An 8,328-nucleotide genomic window follows, 5' to 3' on the forward strand; every position below is an offset into this window, starting at 1 on the left:
ATTATTTGTTCTAGTTCTGTGAAAAATGCCAATGGAATCTTGTTGGTGATTGCATTGAGGCTATGGATGGCTTTCAATAATATAGACATGTTACGAATATTAATTCTTCTGATCCATGAACACAGGATATCTTTCCATTTATTTGTGTCTTTAATTTCTTTCACCAAAATCTTATAGTTTTTAGTATATAGATCTTTCACTTCCTTGGATAAATTTATTACCTAGTATTTTATTTTGTCAATGGTATTGTAAATGGGATTGTTTTCTTTAATCCCTTTTCATATATTTGGTGGTTAGTATATAAGAAACACAAATGATTTTTGTATGTTGATTTTTTATCCTGCAATAATACTCAATTTTTTTATTCTAACAGATTTTTGGAGTACTCTTTAGGATTTTCTATATATGAAATCATATTACCTGCAAACAGAGACAATTATACTTCTTTCTTCCCAATTCAGATGCCTTTTATTTCTTCTTCTTGCCTAATTGCTCTGAGTGGGATTTCTAGTACTATGTTGAATAGGAGTGGTGATAGTGGGCACCCTTGTCTTGTTCCTGATCTTAGAGGAATAGCTTTCAAATTTTGTCATTGAATATGATATTAGCTGTGGGTTTGTCCTATAAGGCCGTTATTATGTTGAGGTATGTTCCTTCTATACCTAATTTGTTGAGAGTTTTTCTCATGAAAAGAAGTTGAATTTTGTGAAATGCTTTGCATCTATTAATCAATCTATAATTGATTTTTATCTTTCATTCTATTAATATGGTGCATCACATTTATTGATTTGTATATGTTCTACCATCCTTGCATCTCAGGGATATATCCCCTTTGATCAGGATACACATCTTTATAATGGACTGCTGAATTTGGTTTGAAATATTCTGTTGAGAATGTTTATGTCTATATTCATAAAAGATATTTTTCTATAGTTGTCTTTTCTTGTAGAGTCCTTATCTCACTTTGGTTTCAGAATAATTCTGGAAAAGTGAATTTGTTCCTTTCTCTTCAATTTTTTGGAAAAGTTCAAAAAGGATTGGTGTTAATTCTTCTTTAAATGTTTGATAAAATTCACTAATGAAACCATGTGGTCCTGGGCTTCTCTTTGTTGGACATTTTTGATTACTGATTCAATTTCCTTACTAGTAACTACTATGTTCAGAATTTTTATTTCTTCATGAATTCATTCTTGGCAGGTTTTATGTTTGTAGGAATGGAATATATCCATTTCTCCTAATTATCCAGCTTGTTGACATATAATTACTCATAGTAGTGTCTTATCCTTTGTATTTCTGTGGTATCAGTTGTAATACTTCCTCTTTTACTTCTGATTTTCTTTCAGTCTTCTTTCATTTTTTCTTAGTCTACCTAAAGGTTTGTCAGTTTTACCTATTCTAAAAAGCAGCTCTTATTTTCACTGATCTTTTCTATTGTTTTTCTGGTTGCTCTTTCATTTATTTCTATTCTGATCTTCATTCCTTTCTTCCTTCTGCTAACTCTGGGCTTACTTTGCTCTTCTCCTAGTTCCTTGAGATATGAAGTTAGGTTGTTTATTTGAGATCTTTTTTTCTTAATGTAGGCGTTTATCAGCATAAACTTCCTTCTTAGAACTGCTTTTACTGCATCCCATAAGTTTTGTTATGTTGTGTTTCCATTTTCATTTGTTTCAAGTTATTTCTCATTTTCCCTTTGATTTCTTCTTTGACCTTTTGGTTGTTCAGGAGTGTGTTGTTTAATTTCCATATATTTGTGAATTTTCCAGTTTTCCTCCTGTGTTGATTTCTGGTTTCATACCATTGTGGTCAGAAAAAAAAATATTTGGTATGACTTCAATCTTCTTAAATTTGCTAAGACTTATTATGTGACCTAACATATGATGTGTCCTGGGTAATGTTTCATGTGTGCTTAAGAAAAATCTATACATTCTGCTGCTGTTGGATGGGATGTTTTACATATGTCTGTTCCATCTACTTGGTCTAAAATGTAGTTCAAGTGCAATGTTTCCTAATGATCATGTCGAAAGTGTGCTACTGAAGTCCTCTACTATTTTTGTGTTGTTGTCTCCCCCTTTCAGATTGGCTGGTATCAGCTTAATATATTTAGGTTTCCAATATTGGCTGCATTCACATTTACAATTATATACTTTTGATGAGTTGACCCCTTTATCATTATGTAATGACCTTATTTTTCTCTTGTTACAGTCTTTGGCTTAAAGTCTATTTTGTCTAAGTATAGCTACCCTTTCTCACTTTTGTTTTCTACTTGCATGAAATATCTTTTTCCATCCTTTCGCTTTGAGCCTATATGTTTCTTAAAGCTAAAGTGACTTTCTGGTAGGCACCATATAGTTTGGTCTTTTTTTTTTTTTTTTTTCATTCAGCCACTCTAGGTCATTTAATTGGATAATCTAATGCATTTACTTTTACAGTAATTCCTGGTTGGTAAGAAGTTACTAATGCCATCTCATGTTTTCTGGCTATTTTATAGTTCCCTTGCTCTTTTCTTTTTTGCTTTCTTCCTTTATAAACTGATGATTTTCTAGTGATATGCTTTGATACCCTCTCTCTATCTTTTGTGTATCTATATAATTTTTTTTGTTTCTTTTCTTTCTGTACCACTTTCCTGTTTCTCCTGTCTTGACCTGATCGATAAGCTGGTAGGAATAGTTTAAATCAGGTTATCGGTTGCCATATACTATTTAAAATATCAGGTATTTTTCTAGACTGCAAAATGATGCTCATAAATATGTTTCTAGATTCATCACTCTGTAAAGTCTATCTCTAGTGAATTTCTTGTTTATGAATATTGTGATCTTTATGCATTTTTATCCAAACTTGTCTTTTTAAACTCATCTATTTGATAGCAACCAATTGCCTACATTCTTAGAGTTGTATTGGTCAACTACTCTACAAGAATGGATTTGTCATCCTGGATTCCAGATTCTGCTTCCCTCTCAGTGCCCCATTATTACATCCTGACTGCCATATTTCATTGGAATGACTTAGATTGGTTTCTCAGTCTTAGATCAATATGACTAGACTCACATTCTTGCTGGCCCGTATCCAGACCAATAGCTCTTTATATCTAACTATGTTTAACACCAAGAATTTTTCTGGCTTCTTGGTTCTGTCCTTCGAAATTTGTCCTGTCTAGCAGCATACAAATCAGGATAGACCTGACTGTAGCCCAAGGACCCTACAAGTTGCCTCCTTGTTGTTTTATGTGAACTTTTTCCCAACTTGAATCTCTCCTACAAATTGCTGTTGGTTTGAACTTCAAAAACAGAATATTCACCATGATAGTGCCCTACTCAAGAGTTCACCATAGATCCTATTAGCTTCTTGCATCTAGTAAAAATATTTCAACTATTTTAAAGGAGTCTAAAATCTGGCTTTGTTTTACCCATTCAATATTGGATTTTTTTGTGATTTTCCTCCATAAAATCCATCTAATTCAGCTGCTTTATTTTTTTATACTCTCTCCCCAACCCACCCCCATAAATCCTCTATGATCTTGTCCAAGAATTCATTCTGCTCTTACTCTGTTAGAATTCCCTTCCACCTTCTATCCATTTTTCAGTTTCCTTCCAGGCCCAAAGACATAATCAGTTCTTCCTCCTGTGTAATACTTTCCCTGTTGGCTCAGCTTACATAATCTCTGTTCTGGTGAGCACTTTTTTTTTTTTTTTGTATTAAACATTTACAGACATTTGTCATATGATTAACATCTCTTTATGTATCGTATTATTATCAAATGGTCTCAGTAGTCTTCTATTTATAGCAGCATTTTATGTAGTTGTGTATATATATATATATAGTATGATCTTGTTTTTTTTTCATATATTCATCTTACCATCAGCTAGCTTCTAAGCATTTTATGGGTAGCCAATATTTCTCATATTTCTCTTATGCTAAGAAGTACTTAGTGCCGGGCGCCTGGGTGGCTCAGTTGGTTGAGCGCCTGCCTTCGGCTCAGGTCATGGTCCCGGAGTCCTGGGATTGAGTCCCACATCGGGCTCCCAGCTCGGCGGGAAGCCTGCTTCTCCCTCTGACCCTCTCCCCTCTCATGCTGTTTCTCTGTCTCTCTTTCTCTCAAATAAATAAATAAAATCTTAAAAAAAAAAAAGTACTTAGTGCCGACATAATTTTATCATTAGCATTGACTACGCAATAGGCAGTCAAATACTTGAACCATAAGCCATCGGGCTTTTAATACATCCCAAGATATTTATGAGTATTTTTGTACAATTAGTTATATGACACTATTTATCTTGTGCTTTTAATCATGATATGAAGGAATAAACTTTATTCATTCTCTGATGATAAATTTATAGGTATGAACATGATATAAAATCTTTGTTTTGTGCTGCTGTGGATTAGCATAGTTTAAAATTTCCTGTTTGAGGGATGCCTGGGTGGCTCAGTCGTTAAGCGTCTGCCTTCAGCTCAGGTCATGATCCCAGGGCCCTGGGATCCAGTCCCACATCAGGCTCCTTGCTCAGTGAGGAGCCTGCTTCTCCCTCTCCCTCTGCTGCTCCCCCTGCTTGTGCTCTCTCTCTCTCTCTCTGACAAATAAATAAATAAAAATCTTTAAAATTTCCTGTTTGATAGGTTCCTTATATTCTAGCCTTTGCTATTCATATAGGGCAGTGGTTCTTAAACATTAGCATGCATTTAGAATCACTTGGAAGGCTTGATAAAGCACAGATTGCTGGGCACACCTGAGAGTTTCTGATTCAGGGGGTTGGGGATGGTGGCTGAGAATTCACAAGTTTGACAAGTTCACAGATGATACTGCAACTGTTACTCCTGGGACCACACTTAAGAACCAGTGATCTAAGAAATGAGAAATCCAGATATAGAACCAAATTCTTTATCATTGAAGGATATCATAAAGAAATTTGGGGAAAAGGCCGAAACTAAAATGCCAGAAGTAGAACACATTTCAAGAAAGAACATTGCTCTCCCGTATTAAAAGTCTACATCTATTAACTTTAGGATCCTCTCTTTGCAGCCTATCTGCCCACAACCGGTTAAAAGTTTGCTACTCTTGTTCGCATCTATGTTGTGTGCTTTGATGAAAGGGACTGATTTTATACATTTTTTGTAATGAACATTTTCAAATAAATGAATGAATGTTTTCTTATTATAACACTTAGCTTTAAAATAAGTGTGATTTTGGTTAAAATATTTTTTCAACTTTATGCATTTGATATATAAAATACATAAAAGAAAACAAGTATTATTTATTTGGCATCTGTTCATAATTTAAAACAGCAATAATTTTCCTTGGGGATATAATATAATATATATATTTACATGCATATATATGTATAGTATACATAAACATATTAGTGCAATCAATAGAAGAAAGCGGAGTTTATGGGATAGGAGCCAGGACTTTGGTCTTTGACAGATCTGAACCTAAAGTCCAGCACTGCAGTTCACTGGCTATGAAATGGCAGGCAAGTTACTTCACCTCTCTCAGCTTCCATTTCTTCATCAACAAAATTCAGATAACAATATTTCCTTCATAGACAGTCTTGTAAGGAATAGATGAGGTAATCTCCTTAGCCAGTGTCTGGCATATAAAATGTATCTGAGAAATAATTGCTATTATTATTCTTACTATTAATAAATAGTACTTGTGCAAGGTGCTCAGTAAATGTTTAGTGAGTCAGTGAATGAAATAACTCATCTTACCAGGCTTTAAAAAAATACAATGCCACATTCAAGTGAAATAGATGAGAATTATTTACCTCAATATATTAACATATGTCAACAAACTAAAAAAAATAAAGGACATCACGTGATAGAATAAACAGACACAGTAGTTTGTGATGTTTGCTCTTCATGTTTTAGTTCATGTTTGTGTTTTATATGCATTTGTATTTAGTCATGGCTAATACAATGCTTTCCGTGTGATAGGGCTCAGTGAATGTTGACCAATTACCTACAAGCCATTTGGAACATAAAATGAGTATATATTCTGCTTCTATTTTCTTTCAACTCATTTTATGTGTTTGCTAAATCTTATATTGCTGTCCTTTGAGCATGTACATTTTAAGACTTGATTTCTTTATTCTCTGGTTGTACAGAAACCAAAGCGCTAACTTGGTGGAAAGAATAAGTGGGACGGTTACCCTTACCATGAACAACCCAAATCCTGATGAATGTTTTCACAGTTGCACTTATTCCACTACCTCATGCTTCCAAAGAGCAAATAGAAAAAAACCTGACAGAGTTTTTAAAAGAGAGAAACTCTGTAGGTGCCTTCATTAATAGTAGTAGTCAGCAGTGAGTGGCGGTCCCTGACAGCTAATGATTACATTATATGGGAATTACTGCTGAATTTATTATGTTTCTTGTAACAGCAAGTTCTAAAATACTAACTGGGAATTTCAGTTTCTGGCCTTCACATCTTAGATTTCATTATGCAATGAAATAAAAGAAAAAATATTTTGGAGCAACAAAAACAGAAATAAAAAATTTACTTTTTCCCTTTCATGGGTAACTTTAGAGAGCTTAGTGTCGTTAGGCACTGTAAATCTCCAATTCTGCTGTAAACACAAACTCAGTCTAAACTATGTAACTCACTTATATATCATTTGAATGGCACTGAATTACAGGCAGCTACTCCATGAGGGCTTTTAGTTATTGGGAAAGCTCTGAACTGTGAGTTTGTGAATAAGTATGTTATGTTCCAGGCACTAGAGGTTAAAATGTGGATAAAAGCCTTGACCTAAGAGTTGTATTGAATGAACTGTCATTTGGGGGAAATTACCATTTGAATTAAGTTTCCCAATAGGTGGCACCAGAAAACTGCACAGTCCTTTAGGATAGAAGAGGCCACCCTTCCAGGACTCATTGCTGAGAGCTATCTATGCCAGGGTCCTTCGAAGATCTATCTTGTCCGGTAATATCTCCCTTCTCATTTTATTACCTGAATTTTCACTATGAGCATTATTACTGTATCCAATGACCTAAACTGGGCATTTGTTCTCAGGAGAATAGTTAAAATGCATGTATTGCTATTCTGTCCATTATATCCTCACTATTCAAGTATTCCCAGCATAGACGTATGTAATGGGTGGCCCAACTCAAAGAATGAGACCTTCTGTTATCTCTCTTAAAACTGATCTTCAATTCTCTCCATTATCTAAATCGTTAAGATAATTTAGGAATCTGACTCCTAAACTAGGGCACAGCCAAAGACTGAACCTTGTAGGAGCCCTAAAGACCTCCCTCCAGGTTATATTTGTCCAAAGATGGCTGCTAACTGGGGAAAAGCAGTCCCTCATTGTAGGGGCCGTTCATGTTGAAAGTTCACCAGATACACTGGGTAAGCCGCCTCACTGAAATTTAGATTCAATGTATCTAGCACCTCTTCCTCTTTCTTCTGAAAATGTTACCAGAAGAGGCAATGAGGTTGCCTCATGACTTGCTAATTATGGGCCTGTGTTAGCCCTTCTTCCACATTAAGACAATTTATTTATTAAGACAATTTATTTATTAAGACAATTTATTTATTAAGACAATTTATTCTGGAATTTTCCCCAGAAACAAGGCTAAGTTTGCTATTTTATAATTTGTCGCACTCATTTTTAGGAAACATTTAGTGATGCTATCTACAAGTTCGTTAATAAGGGGCTGAGATGTAATTTACCCGAGTCAAGAGATTTGAACTCATTGCTCAAAGGATGAGAAATAGAGAGGCAGGATGCCAAAACAAGTGGAGTTTGCTGAATCTTAGAAAGGCATGACTCTGTCTAGCATTTGCCCTGAAATAGGTATAGATTATCTTGCAGAGACTGCTGACAGATTCTTCTGTTCCCAGTTCTAGTTGCTCTTCCTGTACCTCTCCTTTCCTTGCTGGAATTTCTCCTATATATTGCTGTTGGGTTGAGCTTCAAGCCAGCTTTTCACTTTTTCATGTGGCTGCGCCATTCAAAAATTGTAAGTTCCTAATAGTCTACTGTACTTAGTGAAAACACATTTACCTCTTTTAAGGATCTCTGAATTTTGACTTGAACAACACAGTGGTTAAGGCCAACCCTGTGTAGTCTAAAATCCACATTTAACTTTTGACTCCCTAAAAAAAGAACTACTAATAGCTTACTGTTGACCAGAAGCCTTACCAATAACCATACACAGTTGATTTACACATATTTTGTATTTGGTACATATTCTCACAATAAGGTAAAGCTAGAGAAAGGATGATGTTATTAAGAAAATCCTAAGTTTGGGGCACCTGGGTGGCTCAGTTGTTGGGCATCTGCCTTCGGCTCAGGTCATGATCCCGGGGTCCTGGGAACAAGCCCCACATCA

The sequence above is a fragment of the Neomonachus schauinslandi genome, chromosome 2, assembly GCF_002201575.2.
Source record: "Neomonachus schauinslandi chromosome 2, ASM220157v2, whole genome shotgun sequence".
NCBI lineage: Eukaryota > Metazoa > Chordata > Mammalia > Carnivora > Phocidae > Neomonachus > Neomonachus schauinslandi.